General features: G+C 46.3%; 1 long non-coding RNA gene across 1 annotated transcript in view; it reads right to left on the bottom strand.

Annotated features, from left to right (window-relative positions):
* Positions 1 to 5778, bottom strand: part of LOC140212681 (uncharacterized) — a 70500-nt gene extending 64722 nt beyond the window's left edge. The window contains exon 1 of the long non-coding RNA XR_011889766.1: positions 5485 to 5778. This is a non-coding gene — a long non-coding RNA (uncharacterized lncRNA). The remainder of the gene's footprint in view (positions 1 to 5484) is intronic.
* Between the last annotated feature and the right edge of the window lie 12203 nt (positions 5779 to 17981).

Consider the following 17981-nt stretch of genomic DNA (forward strand, 5'->3'; position numbering starts at 1 on the left):
CTCCAACTTTCAAATCTACTGAAGCCAAAATGTCAACGCATTGAAAGCCCAAAGGCACAGAAAAGAAATACATCCCGAGTCTCTCGTACTGAAAAGATTGAAGTTTGTTTAATGTCATTACCAGTACACAAATGTAGAGAACTAAATAGTTGTTACTCCAGATCTGATTCAACACTAAAAAGCACAATAAGATAAAGAACATAATGACAAAAAACACAATAAAGTTTAAAAACACAATGACTAAAAGCACAATAAATATAAATACTTAAGATAGCTTATATACACAGATTGATTGTATGTCCATAAAGTGATGCTAGGCACAGCAGTGTCTGTACATGAGGTGACTGACAGGAATTGATGAAGTAGTGGTGGTTGGGGGTGTGGAGGGATGGGTTAGTGGGTGGAGGTGTTGATCAGCCTCACTGCTTGGGGAAAGTAACTGTTTGAGTCTGGTGGTCCTGGCGTGGATGCTGCATAGCTACCTCCCTGTTGAGAGTGGGACCCTTCATAATGTTACTGGCCTTTTTCTGGCACCTTTCTCTATATGTGACCTGAGTAGCAGGCAGGCTGGTGCTGGTGATGTATTAGCCAGTTTTGACTACCCGTTCTAGAGACTTGCTGTTCACCGCTGTGCAGTTTCCCTACCGTGCAGTGATGGAGGAGTAGCAACAGTGCTCTTTCCCTTTTGAGTTTCATTTCAAAATTATAGCTTATTTGTCATGTACACAGTAAATACACTCAGGGCATGGCTCTCTATACAGCTGTGTACAGTTCCATCAGTACATTCTGTTACAATGCATCAAAACCATTCACGTTTACATCACAAGCAATGTTCTTGTGGAACTGTGGGTTTCATAGATTTAATGGAACTGAATGTTCCACGACCATGGCATACTGTGGAGAGCGTTCTAACTGGCTGCATCACCGTCTGCTATGGGGGTGGGGGGTGGGTGCTATTGCACAGGATCGAAAGAGGCCGTAGAAATTTGTAAATTCAGCTCCATCATGGGCACTAGCTTCCATAGAATCCAGGACATTTTCAAGGAGTGATGCCTCAGAAGGTGGAAACCATCATTAAGGATCACCACAGTTTTTATTACGTGCATTACAATGTACTGCTACCACAAAAAACAAAACTTCACAACATATGCTGATAATATTAAATCTGATTCTGATTCTTATATTAACTGCAACCAGCACCCATTGCTACTCTGTCCATTTGAAAGACACATTCCTCACACTTTTTTTGGGAGATCATAAAGGCATTTATATCTTGAATATCTTGGTGTCTCAGGATTTTCTTTTAAGATATTCTAAATATTAAATCATTTAAATAAATGGGAACACCAAATAAAATGTACATTATTTATTATCAGTTTAATGAATTAAAAATAGCTTAAAAGGTATAATTTCACTGAACTCTAATGCCATTGTATCTGTAGAGCCATAAATAAAATTCATAAAATTCTACAGAAATCTAATCTAGTTACTGATTATCTTCTGGGCACAACAATTTATTGTCAGGGCGCTTTGATGATCTTGGGAAAACTGCATGCAGCACAGACATTGTCTGCAGATCCTCTTAGAGGTTTGATAACTGCTGAGACTTCCTCTGTGCTCAGTTTTGTCAAACTAAGCATCGACTGAAAATAAAAATAGAAGATGTACAGTAGATTTTTTCATAATGTCAGAATATCAGAAAGTGCCTCATAACCATCTTTTTGAAGTGAAGTCACTGCTGTATGTAAGAGACGAGGAGCCTGCATGTCAAGTTTGACCTGGAATGAAATCCTCTAATTCAAGAAACATGGGCAGTGAGATGAATTTCTCAAATGTTTAACAGTTTGATATCTGAACTGATGACATTGGGAAAACATCTCACAGTTGTTCTGAGCATCTATTTATTCAGTGCTATAATTGACAGAAGTTTTTGCAAAGAAGGAAGTTTCTTCTATGGAATCTTGTAAGAGGATACTCTTTAAATTGTATGTGACTTGCAAATTGTCTTTCAGAATTCCTCAAATGATTAGGGCTCTGCGGGAATTTTCAACATTATTATCTTGCACTGTAACTTGATCCACATTACATGAGAGTTCACTAAAATCCCTGGAATTTGGCAGTGTATAAGATTCTCTGGTCATTGGCCATGTATTAATTGGGGAATTCTGGTAAAGTTTTAGTCATAGAGTCACAGAAAACTACAGCAAAGAAACAGGCCCCATGGTCCACCTATTCTATGCCGATCCGTGCAAATTGCCTAGTCCCATCAACCTGCATCGGGACCATAGCCCTTCATACCCCTACCATCAGTGTACCTATCCAAACTTCTCTTAAACATTGAAATCAGAATTGCATGCAATACTTGTGCTGTCAGCTTATTCCACACCCTCTCCTCCCTCTGACTGAAGAGGTATCCCCTCATGTTCCCCTTAAACTTTTCACCTTTCACCCTTAACCCATGACCTCTAGATCTAGTCTCATCCAACATCAGTGGCTCTTTTAGAAGCGTAGTGGACAATAAGGGAGGCTATTAAAACTTGCAGAGGGACTTGCACCATCTGGGAAAAAAGGGCTGAAAAGTGGCAGAGGGAATTTAATGCAGGCAAGTGTGAGGCAGTGCACTTTGGAAGGGGAAAAGAACTTTTGGCACATTGGCCCTCTTAAATCAGAGTACTGAATACAGGAGTTGGGATATCATGATGAAGTTGCATGAGATGTTAATGAGGCCAAACGTGGAGTATTGTCTGAATTTCTGGTCATCTACCTACAGGAAAGATGTCAATAAGATTGAAAGAGTGCAGAGAAAATTTACAAGGATGTTGCCAGGACTTGAGGACTGAGTTATAGGGAAAGGATGAAGAGGTGAGGACTTTATTCCTTGGAGTGTTGGAGATTGAGGGGAGATTTGATAGATGTATACACAATTATGAGGGGTGTGGCGGGTAAATACAGGCATTTTATCTTCCCATCTTACGTGAGACTAGAATGAAAGATTTAAGGGAACATGAGGGGAAACTTCTTCACTTAGAAGGTTATGCAAGTGTGGAACGAGCTGCCAGCAGAAGTGGTGGATGCAGTATTTAAGAGAAATTTGGATAAGTACGTGGATGAGAGAGGCATGGAGGACTATGGTCCAGGTGTGTGTTGATGGAACAAGGTTGAACAACAGTTGGACATGGACTAGATTGGTGAAGGGCCTCTCTCTCTACTGTAGTGCTCTATGGCTCTGTGACTCTCATAGAGGCAGTGCTTTGGTATCATCAAAAACTGAAAAGATCTCTTGCATACTCTGTCACTATCACTCTCCAAACCCTGGAAAGGGTCATGTACAAGACTCCTCTGCCTGGTATTAGTGAACCCAGCACATTACAGAATGGAAATATGACATTCAAACTGAATTGAAAATAGAATGAAATTGGCTTATTATTGTCAAAGCAAAGTTCAAAGTAAATTTATCAAAGTACATGTATGTCACTATATACAACCCGCTGCTTCCAGTGTGCCTCCTGTATATCGGTGAGACCCAACGCAGATTGGGAGACCACTTCACCGAGCACCTACGCTCTGTCTACCAGAAAAGGTGGGATCTCCCAGTGGCCACTCATTTTAATTCCACTTCCCATTCCCGTTCTGATATGTCAATCCATAGCCTTCTCCACTATCACAATGAGGCCACACTCAGGTTGGAGGAACAACACCTTATATTCCGTCTGGGTAGCCTCCAACCTGATGGCATGAACATCAATTTGTTGAACTTTTGGTAATGCTCCCCCCCACTTCACCATTCACCATCCCCTTTCCCCTCTCTCACCTTACCTCCTTGCCTGTCCATTGCCTCCTTATGGTGCTCCACCCCCCTCATCTTTCTTCCATGGCCTTCTGTCCTCTCCTATCAGACTCCCCCTTTATCTCTTTCACCAATCAACTTCCCAGCTCTTTACTTCACCCCTCCCCCTCCCAGTTTCACCTATCACCTTGTGTTTCTCCCTCCCCTCCCCTACCTTTTAATTCTACTCCTCAGCTTCTTATTTATCCAGTCCTGCCAAAGGGTTTCGGCCTAAAACGTTGACTGTACTTTTTTCCAGAGATGCTTCCTGGCCTGCTGAGTTCCTCCGGCATTTTGTGTGTGTTGCTCGGATTTTCTCATATTAGTGGAAAAACACTACCCTATCGATACCCCTCATAATTTTTTATACATCTGCTAAATCTCCCCTCGGTTTTCTATGTTTGAGGGAATAAAGTTCTACTGAAACGTTGAATGTCCATGGACTGAAATGCAGATGTAGGGTTATAGTGCACTCAGTCAAATGGATGAAGGGTCAATTTCCACTGTCACAGAGTCCCTTTTCTCCAGTTCCCCCAACCTCATTCCCTTCCTACATCCTTCACTGTCTTAATCCACACAATGTACTCACATCCCCACGTCTCTTCATCCTCTACCACTTTATCACTTATTCCTTCTCTTCTGCTTGCTGCTCTCTCCTCCTCCTTTTCCCTGCTCCTCTCTTCTTCCGACAATCAGCACCACTTCACTCTCTGCCACCATCTGCCACATCCATCACATCCTCCCTCATCCTCTTTACGTGAGAAACCTCAGGAATCCCACTGCTACCTGCTCTGCATTGGCCCGCTGCTCAACCATAATCCTCTACGCCCACTGCATCCTCCCTCATCCTCTTTCGGTGAGGAACCTCAGGAATTCCACCACTATACGGTCTGCATTCTCCCACATCTGCTCAAAATGGAGAAGATGATGATCAGTTGACTCTAACCACCTCCAGTTTCTGCACAGGCAGAAAGTCTAGGTGCAGCAGTAGCAGCTTCCCCCACTCCCACACTCACCAGCTCCTGCACCATTACACACTCTCTGCCATGTACAGCAGAGGATTTGGCCTCATCAGCCACCTCAGAACCAGAATGAAAGCAAGCTATCTTCTACCGTGAAAGGTCTCTGAGAAGACAAAGTACTGATTAGCTCTCATAGAACATAGACCAGTACAGCACGGGGACAGTGTTGTTCCAAACTAATTAAACACCTAACTAAAATAATCCCTTTTGCCGACATAATGTCCATACCGCGCCCCCCCACCCCCACCATTATCTGCACATCCACATGGCTATCAAAGGGGTTCTTAAAGGTATCTGTCATATTTGCCTTCACGACCATTCCTGGCAGCACATTCCAGGCATCAAACACTCTAAATGTTTAAAAAAAATTCAAGATTCAAAATTCACAGTTGTTTATTGTCATTTTTCAGTACACAAGCAAAAAGGAGATCAAAATCATTGTTACTCCACATCTGATGCAGCATAAAAAACATACACAATAATGATAAATAAGGTCAAGCATGAAATTCAGTTAATTGATGACGAGCCCATTTTACCGTCGTGTTCCGCCGAATCAGTACAATGAAGTGAAAGAGCACATCTCAAAGTTGTTGAGGAAGGGTATGATTCAGGAGAGCAGTAGTGCGTATGCCTCACCTGTGGTGTTGGTCCGGAAGGCGGATGGTAGCAGAAGACTGTGTGTAGATTATCGGAGACTGAATCTTAAGACCAGAAAGGACGCGTTCCTGCTCCCGCGTATTGGTGAGAGTTTTGATGCCCTGCGGGGAGCGCAATTTTTCTCGACGATAGACCTCGCGAGTGGTTACCACCAAGTGGTGGCAGAGGAGCGTGATAGGCATAAGACTGCTTTTTCGACCCCATTTGGTGTGTGTGAATAGCTTCGCATGCCGTTTGGGGTCTGCAATGGGCCGGCGACTTTTCAAAGGCTCACACAGGCAACCATGAATGACTTCCAAACCATGCTTGCGTACTTGGATGATATTCTGGTGTATTCACAGACTTTTCCGGAACACTCAGAGAGGCTCGACACTGTGCTGAAGCGCCTCCAGGAGACTGGTCTGAAGGTAGAACTGGAGAAGTGTCATTTTCTGCAGTCAGAGATCAAGTTCTTAGCACACCAGATATCAGCCAAGGGGACAGGCACCGATCCTGAGAAGGTCTCAGCTGTTCAGCAGTGGCATTGACAGTTAAGGACCTAAGATCGTTTCTTGGCTTCTGCAGTTATTATCGACGATTCATTCAGGGATTCTCAAAGGTTGCAGGTCCACTACATGATGTAGTGAATTTGTGTACTAATGTAGGGAGTCCAAGTAAAACAAACCGGCTGTTACAACAGTCTTGGACAGAAGAATGTCAGACTGCCTTTGACTTGCTCAAAGAGAAACTGACCATTTCCCCCATCCTTGGCTTTGCTGATTTCTCCCAACCCTCTATAGTGGAGATGGATGCCAGCAATCATGGGCTAGGAGGGGGTGGGAAAGAGGGTTATTGCATATCCAAGCCGGCGATTAAGGAATGCCGAAAAGAATGATAGGAATTATAGCAGCATGAAATTGGAGCTGCTTGCACTCAAGTGGGCTGTAGTAGAGAAGTTTCATAGATACTTGTTAGGTTCCAAATTCACGGTAATCACTGACAATAACCCCTTATCCCACTTGAAAACTGCCAAGTTGGGAGCAGTGGAGCAGAGATGGATCTCACAGCTGTCAGCGTTTGATTTCAATGTCCAGTATCGTCCGGGTCGGAGTAATGCTGTGGCTGATGCACTCTCTCAGCAGCCATTTGCAGGGGAGCCTGAGCCTGCCTCAGAGGCTGCAGAGTTTGATGGGTCTGTGGCGATCTGTAGTTTGATCAATCACGGCACTGCCCTTGAGCCGACAGTGGTTACCGCTGGTCTTAACAGCTGTAGAGTGAAGCCTGGGAAGCTGGTACTAGTGATGTAAGTGGTCCGACTCAAGGGAACACTCCAACCCTCCCAGGTTATTCTAATGGGGACTTGCGTGCTTTTCAGCAGCAAGACCCTGTGTTAGGTGTCCTAAGAGTCTTATGGGATCAGAAAAGAAAGCTGAGTGGCCAGGAGTGTAAAACTCTGCCAAAACCTGTTTTTTCTCTGTTAAGGCACTGGGGCAGTATCAGGGAGCGTAAAGAGTTATTGTATAGGGTAGTTGAGGATGAGAGGCTTGGGGAGTGTTACCAGCTTCTGGTACCTAACAGCTTGAGGAGCAAAGTGTTAGAGTATGTACATGACTCTATGGGCCATCAAGGCATAGAACGTACTCTGCAGTTGTTGAGAAGCCGATGTTTTTGGGTGGGCATACACGGGGATGTGGCACGGTGGGTCAAAAATTGTCCACGTTGTGTGCTAACTAAGATGCCGCAAGCTATGATCCGTCCCCCCATGAAGTCATTTCTGGCTTCTAGGCCGCTTGAAGTTGTAGCTGTAGATTTCACTGTGTTGGAGCCGGCAACTGACGGGCGTGAGAATGTCTTAGTGGTCACGGACATTTTCACTAAATTCACCCAGGCATTTCTGACTCGGGATCAAAAGGCGGATACCACAGCAAGGGTGCTCTTGAGGGATTGGTTCATGAAGTACGGTGTTCCTGAGAGATTGCACTCTGACCAGGGCCGTAACTTCGAAAGTGAGGTTATAGCGGAGCTTTACAAACTATACGGGGTAAAGAAAAGCCGTACCACACCTCATCATCCTACTGGCAACGCGCAGTACGAGCGTTTCAACAGGACGATGCATGATCTGTTGCGTATGTTGCCTCCAGAGAAGAAGCGCAGATGGCCAGAACATCTACCCGAGTTGGTGCATTGCATATAATGCGACACCTCACACCACCACTGGGTATTCACCTTACTATCTGTTGTGTGGGGTGGATCCCCACTTGCCCGTGGATGCTCTGCTGGGGCAAGAACAGACGGTGGACCGGAAACATGACTGGCTAGCTGTACACCAGAGCAGACTGAGGGATGCGCATGCCAGAGCAAAAGAATACTCTGAACAGAAGGCGGCAGAACGCATTGTCTGGCAGGAGGACAAAGTTTACTGTCCCAAAGTTGATGTAGATGCCTGGTTTACCTGAGGAACAGACCATTAGCTGTAATAAGATCCAGGGTGCTTGGAACTCAACCGTCTACGGGGTGGTAGAGGTGCTGGGCAACACATACACTGTGGAACCTTGGGAGGGTGGGCCTAGCAAGAAGGCGAACAGAGTAGACATCAGGCCCTATGAGAACCATCCCACTCCAGCTACCCAAAGGAGACTGTAAACTCCAGTAACTCAGGCCAGATCACCCCTGGGGCACGAATCAGATTCTGAGGATTCAGAAAATGGTGTGATAGTGGTAGGAGACATGTCAGAACAGGGTGCACAGAGTCTTGACCCTAGGCTAGACAGCATATCTTCTGAAAATATGACACCTTCTGGAACTGAGACGGGGGAGCCGATGACTGCTAATGCAGGGGCAAAGGTTGGTAGCCCTCTTGTAGCAGCACCCCGCAGGAGTAAACGAGTAAATGCTGGACAGCACCCCAACCCACATTGCGAACCAAGGTCAGTCCTTGATGGGGTCTCCATAAGTCCGGCAGCAGTGTCTGAGATACTGGCTAGTCTCAGTTCAGTTCTGTTTAGAGAAGCAGTTAAGGAGGTTAAAAGTACCCTTGTAGTGAGCGAGTAATCGAGGACGATTACTTGAATGCAGGGGAGAATGTAACTGGGTGACCGTCGGATCTTATTCAGTATCGTTAAAAGTGTACTTAGGCATCCGTCCGGGTAATGCTAGAATAGTTGTCTGTGCCTTTAAGGGCAATGGTGATGTCATTATGCACGCACAGGATAGGCGCATTCACATCTTGTTTACTGCAGAAGAAGCTGGTGGGGCTTTGGGATTAATTTCCTCCTAGAGATACTGGACATGGTGAGGAATGGTGAGTATTCATTGACAATATCCATGTGAGTTTGGTTATGCTTGCTGGCGAATCAAGAATATCGGTAATTTGACATGTTTTACATGTGGATGCTTTAGATTTTCACGAGTGAAGGCATCGGTGCTGGACAGCGTGGCTTGTGCAAAGTTCATAACCGGCCAAGTAGGTCAGTCTTCCTGCAATTTAACTGCCAGGCAATACCTTGTAAAGGTTGTGCCAAAGTGTACCTTTTGTCTAACTTTATTGTATCGGGACTGATTGTGAATATAACCGCGTAACGTGAATGGTTAGTCTTTGTTTGGAAGCTTAGCACGTGTGTACTAAAAGGGAGTAGACATCTTAGATGAGATGTATTCACTTACATTTTTCGTTGCTATGTATAAGGTACAGGGTTGGGGGGATTCTAATGTTGTTTGTATTGTGTTCCTTCAGAATTGCCACTACCGTATTAGTTTTGTACGGTTTGCTTTATGTATTTTTATACTGCATACACAATTCGTCGATACACAAAGGTGTGGATCGAAAGTTAAACTGAGATTGTAATGGCAAGAACTGGTTGTAAATTTGTTCATTTTGTTTTGAGACCCTCTTCCGGCACTAAAACATCTAAAACAGATAAAGGAATTAAAAGCCGAAAAAGTATTTGTTGTCCTGAGTGTGTACTTTTCCCCAGGTTACAAAATATAAATAAATAAGCAAGCAATAAATATCTGTAATTATCAATGATGCCCTAAATGCCAACGGCGTAACAGGCAGTAGGTAAGTAAGTAAGATGACCTTATATAGATAGACTGATTGTATGTAAATGAAGTGATGCTGAGCCAGATATCTCCTTTGAAGTGACACACTCTCACCTTAACTGCATACCTTTCATGGCTTGGCTCTGTTTTCCACATTTTAGTCAATTTCACTGTTGCTTTCTGTACTCCTGTTCCACTCAAACACATTGTCCACTGATATTGTTTCGAGTAATAGAGCATGAGAGCACAGAACTCGGCCCTTCAGCCCATCTACTCTATGCCAAGTTGTTATTCTGCCTGGTCCCATCAGCCCATACCTGGGCCAAGCCCTCCATATCCCTCCCATCCATTCACTTCTGCAAACTTCCCTTAAGTATTGCAATCAGACCCACATCCACCTCTTCTGATGGCAGCTTGTTCCACACTCAAATTAAATTTATTATCAAAGTACATATATGTCACGATATACAACCTTGAGAATATAAAAAGAAGAAATAATAATACGGTACTAAATAATCTCGCATCACCCACTGAGTGAAGAAATTTGCCTTCGGGATCTCTTTAAACATTTCATCTTTCACCTTTAACTTATGACCTTCAGTTCCAGTCTCACCCAATCTCACTGGAAAAAGCTTGCTTGCATTTACCCTATTTTGAACATTTCATTTTCCACATAACCTCTTCCTAACACTTGCTGGGAAAATGAGCTCAACATCTCATTTCAATTCCCTCATTTTTTTCAATAACCACGACTTATTCAGAAAGAGCTGAGCTTCAGAAAGAAAATGATAATCCTTGATAACATCAGTCACCCTTAACTCTCATGAGGAAGAAGTTTACTGCTGGAAACCATTTCATTTCTGATCAAAGTATGTGCGCTCACTCATGGAGGAATATTTTATTAAGTGAAAATTGGAACGGATAATAGGTTAATTGGATTTGACAAACAGATTTTGTCATTTCCCAAAGATTAAGATCCTGGCACAGAGGAGTCTCCAAGCCACATCACAATCTCTCTGTTATGTCAGCAGATATGTCTGCCACAGGACAATATCAACTCTCACACTTTGCAATAGCCAGCAAGACATGCAGTTGAGCACTAATGAAACTGATCACTATTCTCACCGATTAATCCCATGTCTAACATTTGGGAAATGACATGGAGAGGATGTTTCCTATAGTGGGGGAGGCTAGGACCAGAGGGCACAGTCTCAGAATAGAAGGACGTCCATTTGGAACAGAGATGAGGAGGAATTTCTTCAGCCAGAAGGGGCTAAATCTGTGGAATTCATTGCCACAGGTAGCTGTGGAGGCCAAGTCCACATTTAAAGCAGAGACTGGTAAGTTCTTGATTAGTAAGAGTGTCAAAGGTTACAGGGGGATGGCAGGAGAATGGGGTGAAACAGATAATAAATCAGTGATAATGGAATGGCGGAGCGGATTGGAATGGTCAAATGGCCCAATTCTGCTCCTATGTCCTACGATTTTGCTATCGGATGTCCTTGCAATCTCCAGACTCACATTCAACGAAGGTTCTCAGTATTTTCTTTCGCACATTGAATGTTTTCAGTCTTTGTTTATGTATATTTCTTGTATTTCTTTATTTTACAGTAATACCTGCAAGAAAATAAATCTCAAGGCAGTACATGGTAATAAAGTTTACTTTGACTTTGACAATGGCTGGCTTTAAATTACCATAAAAGCCTAGTGTAAAAATCATATTGGTGTAACAGTCATTTTTACCTTTTGAGGACTTCACTTCTCTTTAGTTCCAAATACATTTAGCTCTGAACAGCTTTAGGCAAAATAAAAGCAATTTATTTCTGTCATAAGATTTCTGAACAGGCAATGAACACATGAACACTTCACCACTTTGCTCTCTTTTTGCACTTTTATTTATTTTTCTATATATTATTTCTGTATATTATAAATTTTTAATGTCTTATAATGTCTTGCTGTCATAGAACAAATGTCACAGTATATTAAAGATTAAAGATTCACAATCAGAATCAAAATCAGGTTTAATATCACTGGCATACATTGTTGTCTTTGCAGCAGCAGTATGGCCACATGGGCAAGTGGTTAAGGCATTGGACTAGCGACCTGAAGGTCGTGAGTTCGAGCCCCAGCCGAGGGAACGTGTTGTGTCCTTGAGCAAGGCACTTAACCACACATTGCTCTGCGACGACACCAGTGCCAAGCTGTATCGGCCCTAGTGCCCTTCCCTTGGACAACATCAGTGGTGTGGAGAAGGGAGACTTGCAGCATGAGCAACTGCTGGTCTTCCATACAACCTTGCCCAGACCTGTGCCCTGGAGAGTGAAGACTTCCCAGGCACGGATCCATGGTCTCACAAGACTAACGGATGTCTTTACTTTATAATGCAATATATAATAAATAGAGAAAAAACCTGTGAATTACAGTAAGTATATATAGCTTAAATAGTTAAGTTAAATAAATAGTGCAAAAAAATATAGATGTAACGTTCAGTTATATTGGCTCGTGTATGTCTAGGGGAAATCCAGCCAAGCACCCGCCTCAACACTCCCCACAGGGTCGGTTGTCGCCCGAATCAATCACAAACATCAATCATCAGCCAGCACACCCAGTAAATTTTAACAAATACACTTTATAGATATTACTAATTCTATGACATTAATATACATTTGATACAGAGAGAAAAGTAATGAAAATAAAAGGCGCCAACACTTATCAAAGTCCAAGTTCTTCGCGTGCTATCGTTGGAGCTCAATTCGACTTCAGACGACCACCCGAATCCTGTCGACTCATGGCTCGGGACCACTCGGAGTGATCGACCGGAACCTCTTCGCACGTCCGCCGTCCTCCTCGTCTCTCCTCCGACTACCCGTCTCTCCTCCGTCTCCCCATCTCTCCTCCGTCCTCCCTGTCAAAAACCCCGTCCACCGTCCTCCCCGTCTACCGTCCTCCCCGTCTCTCCACCGACTCCCCATCACTCCACCGTCCTCCTCGTCTCTCCCCCGACTCCCCGTCTCTCCCCCGACTCCCCGTCTCTCCCCCGACTCCCCGTCTCTCCCCCGACTCCCCGTCTCTCCCCCGACTCCCCGTCTCTCCTCCGTCCTCCCAGTCTCTCCTCCGTCCTCCCAGTCTCTCCTCCGTCCTCCCAGTCAAAAACCCCGTCCACCGTCCTCCCCGTCTACCGTCCTCCCCGTCTCTCCACCGACTCCCCATCACTCCACCGTCCTCCTCGTCTCTCCCCCGACTCCCCGTCTCTCCCCCGACTCCCCGTCTCTCCCCCGACTCCCCGTCTCTCCCCCGACTCCCCGTCTCTCCCCCGACTCCCCGTCTCTCCCCCGACTCCCCGTCTCTCCCCCGACTCCCCGTCTCTCCCCCGACTCCCCGTCTCTCCCCCGACTCCCCGTCTCTCCCCCGACTCCCCGTCTCTCCCCCGACTCCCCGTCTCTCCCCCGACTCCCCGTCTCTCCCCCGACTCCCCGTCTCTCCCCCGACTCCCCGTCTCTCCCCCGACTCCCCGTCTCTCCCCCGACTCCCCGTCTCTCCCCCGACTCCCCGTCTCTCCCCCGACTCCCCGTCTCTCCCCCGACTCCCCGTCTCTCCCCCGACTCCCCGTCTCTCCTCCGTCCTCCCAGTCTCTCCTCCGTCCTCCCAGTCTCTCCTCCGTCCTCCCAGTCTCTCCTCCGTCCTCCCAGTCTCTCCTCCGTCCTCCCAGTCTCTCCTCCGTCCTCCCAGTCTCTCCTCCGACTCCCCGTCTCTCCTCCGTCCTCCCAGTCTCTCCTCCGTCCTCCCAGTCTCTCCTCCGACCCCCCCGTCTCTCCTCCGACCCCCCCGTCTCTCCTCCGACCCCCCCGTCTCTCCTCCGACCCCCCGTCTCTCCTCCGACCCCCCCGTCTCTCCTCCGACCCCCCCGTCTCTCCTCCGACCCCCCCCTGTCTCTCCTCCGACCCCCCGTCTCTCCTCCGACCCCCGTCTCTCCTCCGACCCCCGTCTCTCCTCCGACCCCCGTCTCTCCTCCGACCCCCGTCTCTCCTCCGACCCCCGTCTCTCCTCCGACCCCCCGTCTCTCCTCCGACCCCCCGTCACTCCACCGTCGTCCCCGTCTCTCCTCTGACTCCTCGTCTCTCCACCGTCCTCCTCGTCTCTCCACCGTCCTCCTCGTCTCTCCACCGTCCTCCTCGTCTCTCCACCGTCCTCCTCGTCTCTCCACCGTCCTCCTCGTCTCTCCACCGTCCTCCCCGTCGCTCCACCGTCCTCCCCGTCTCTCCTCTGACTCCCCGTCTCTCCTCCGACTCCCCGTCTCTCCTCCGACTCCCCGTCTCTCCTCCGTCCTCCCCGTCTCTCCTCCGACTCCCTGTCTCTCCACCGACTCCCCCCAAAAACCCCGTCCACCGTCTCTCCTCCGACTCCCCGTCTCTCCTCCGACTCCCCGTCTCTCCTCCGACTCCCCGTCTCTCCTCCGACTCCCCGTCTCTCCTCCATCCTCCCCGTCTCTCCTCCGACCCCCCGTCACTCCACCGTCGTCCCTGTCTCTCCTCTGACTCCTCGTCTCTCCACCGTCCTCCTCGTCTCTCCTCCGCCTACTTCCGGGACAGCTTGAAGGCGATGGTGTGTGGTGCAGCTCGATGGATATGGTAAGATATTCCTGTTTCAGCCTGATACAACTGAGAATCACAACTGCTCCCAAGGTCTGTACAGTTAATAAAGATGTCTTAATGCAATTGAACAATCTATCGCTGCTTAAAACTGATGGAAACAGTGTCGATTGTGGCTGTACTTCTCGTTGGGTTCCACGTAAGAAACGTGGCTGCTGATCAGGGGTACAGGTGTGTTTAAGGAACTGTGGTTTTCAACTCCCAAAATCGACTATCTCGCTGGCAAACATACAGTCCCCAGTAAACAAAATCAAATCAAATCCAAGTGATCCAGGGTGCCGAATCAGAGGGACATTAGGACCACTTGCATCCTTTGTTTCACGGAATCCTGGTTAACCCCTTCCATACCAGACGCAGCGATTCACATTGACGGGTTCACTAGAAACCATCAGGATAGGACTGTCGAGGCTCTCAAAGCAGAGGCGGAGTTATATGTCTCATGATCAATTCCTCTTGGTGCACAACGGTGTCAGTGAGGTCCCAATTCTGCTTACCAGACCTGGAACATCTCATAATGAAGTGTCAGCCATTTTACCTGCCGCGGGAGATCACAGCGATCATTTTGGTAGCGGTGTACATTCCACCTCAGGCCAATGTCAAACAGGCTCTAGACGATCTGAGCAATGGGATCAACATGCATGAAACAGCACATTCTGACACCTTCTCCTTAATTTTGGGGAATTTTAACCAGGCCAGCCTGAAAAAGTCACTAAATAATTACCATCAACAGATCACTTGTAGTACCAGAGGAAACAATTCACTGGACCACAGTTACACTAAGATCAAGAGTATTAACTGTGCTATTCCACGCCCACACTTTGGAAAATCTGATCACCTAGCTGTACTTCTACTCCCTGAGTATAGGCAGAGACTGAAGACTGCAGCACCAGCAGTGAGGACCAAGAAGGTTTGGACAAGGGAAGCACAGGAGTGGACTGTTTTGAATCGGTGGACTGGACTGTATTCAGGGATACATAATCTGATGAGTATGCTGCAGTTGTTACTGACTTCATTAAAACCTCTGTAGATGATCGTGTGCCTAAGAAAACTTGCTGTACATTCCCAAACCAAAAGGCATGGATGAACCAGGAGATTCATCCTCTGCTGAGGGCTAGATCTGTGGCATTTAAGTCTGGTGACCCAGCTCTGTACAAGAAAACCAGGTATGTCTTGCATAAAGAGCAGACCATGGGCACGGTAAAAAAGTCCCGATAGCACCAACATCTCACGCAGACGGTAGAAGGGAGAAACTCTCCCTGCCATGAGCTTCCAGCACCGCAAACTTGCTGATGCAGCACCCTGGAAGCACCCGACCACAGCCAACTCTGTCTGAAAACTTCGAGCCTCCAACAAGCCCTCCGACACCGAGCACCGAGCACCATTTCTGCTGAGCGCTTCGATTCCGCCCAGGCCGCCGAGCAACAAGCAAAGCCAAGGACTTTGGGCCTTCCCCTCCGGAGATTCTGGACCACACAGTAGTAGCGGCAGTGAAGCAGGCATTTCAGAAGTTTCACCAGATGTTCCTCCGTGCTCTCACGTCTGCCTCCATCAAATCAGGATTGTGCACATGATATGTCATGATACTGTTCGTTGACTATGGTTCAGTGTTTAACACCATCATTCCCACAGTCCAGATCGATAACTACAGAACCTGGGCCTCTGTACCTCCGTCTGCAATTGGGTCCTCGACTTCCTAACCAGAAGATCACAATCTACTGATGATGCAACCATTGTTGGTAGAATCTCCGGTGGAGATGAGAGGGTGTACGGGAGCATGCCAGCAGTTCAGTGGTGTCGCAGTAACAACTCATCGTCAGTAGACAATGTCAGTAAGTAAGAGCTGATTGTGGACTTCAGGAAGGGTAAGTCTAGGGAACACATACCAATCCTCATAGAGGGATCAGAAATGGAGAGAGTGAGCAATTTCGAGTTCCTATCTGTCAATATCTCTGAGGATCTAACCTGGTCCTAACATATTAATACAACTATATTTCATTCAGAGTTTGAGGCAGCCTGTCGGAGTGCTTCTGACACTTACTGTAATTTATGTACTTATATTCTCTTTCTGTACTGTCATGTACTGCCGCTGCTAAGTTAACAAATTTCACGACACACGCTGGTGATAATAAACCTGATTCTGATTCTGATTCTGACTTGCCTATCTTGAGGACATAAGTCATAAGACATAGGAGCAGTATTAGACTGTTTGGCCTGCCGAGTCTGCTTTGCAATTCCATCATGGCTGATTTATTATCCCTTTCAAACCCATTCATCTGTAACCTTTGACGCCCTGATTAATCAAGAACCTATCAACTTCCACTTCAAATATGCATATCCAATGGCTTGTCCTCCACAGCTGTCTGAGGCAATGAATTCCACAGGTTCACCACCCTTTGGCTAAATTTTATCCCATAATCCCACAAAACATTTTCCTTTCCATATACTTGTCTACTTGTGTTAATTTAAGTTTATATGAACTTAAGTTTATCCTCTTCTTGTAATGTTCTGTGCTACTGCTGCAAAAGCTAATTTCCATGGCATTTATACCCTATGAAAACAGGGAGATGAGGTGGAGATACATCTCTGTCAAAGGAGGTATAAGGCATTCCTGCCCTCCGCTACCCTGTAGGTCAACCGTGGGCAAGGTGTAACACCTGCTTAGCCCCCAGTCAGGGTCACGTGGAGCTATGACAGCAGGTGGTGGATGGTCATATGAGCAGCTGGTGCATATCACAAGTCCTGGTTATGTGACCACTGTCACCAGGCAGACAGTCTCTGAAGAGTATTGATAATGGCTGGGGTCACCCAGCTTGTAAAGACACTGCCCAGAAGAAGGAGATGGCAAACCACCTCTGTAGGAAAATTTGCCAAGAACAATTATAGTCATGGGAATACTATAATCGCCTACATCATATGATATGGCACATAACAGGCGTATTATCATGGTCACCATGACTAACTACATCATACGACACATCTTCTGATGGAGAATTATTTCCTTGAGGTAAGCAGAGGAAGTTATCCTGCACTTACAGATCACACTCTGACTGCTGAGAGGAACGTCCCTCTCTGCTATTACAATGTTCACAAACACTTTTTGAGATGTGTTTACTGAAATTTATTTAATATGAGGATCATAAATATTTCTTCTAGGAAAGTGCCTGTGTTTCTGAATTGTCATTTAAACAACTTTCACCACAGTCCCCCAATTAAAACAGCAAGGATCCATTTCCATAGATGGCTGTAACAACTGTAATAAAGATTCCATGAATTTGAATTCATCCAAATCCTGTTCATTGTTCTAACCAGCACTGTCTCTCTGCCTGGTGCTTTGAAACTTCAGAATCAGGGTTATTATCATTGGCATATGTCATGAAATTTAGAGTGAGGAGGGGTCTTGGCCTGAAATGTCAACTCGTTATTCCCCTGCATAGATGCTGCCTGACCTGCTTAGTTTGTCAAATGCTTCATCTATGTTCCACTGGGTTACTCTGGATTTCCAGTATTTGCAGAATCCCCTGTGTCATGAAATCTGTTTTGTGGCAGCAGTGCAGAGCAACACATAAGATGGACTGTATATATGTATGTACAAGTTGTGCAAAGAAAGAGAGAAAAGTCATAAGGTAGTATTCATGGGTTCATGGTCATACTTCCTCATCGATGCCCCATTCTCCACCCCCCCCCCCCGCATAAAAATATCTCCTTTATGAAGTCTTTGGCATGTGGTGGCCCAGGGGCAGCCTATCCTAGGGTTGGAGGCCTGTTTGTGAGTGTGGATGGTGGGTGAGGGGGTTGTTTGTTCTGCGT

The sequence above is a fragment of the Mobula birostris genome, chromosome 20 (assembly GCF_030028105.1).
Source record: "Mobula birostris isolate sMobBir1 chromosome 20, sMobBir1.hap1, whole genome shotgun sequence".
Classification (NCBI taxonomy): domain Eukaryota; kingdom Metazoa; phylum Chordata; class Chondrichthyes; order Myliobatiformes; family Myliobatidae; genus Mobula; species Mobula birostris.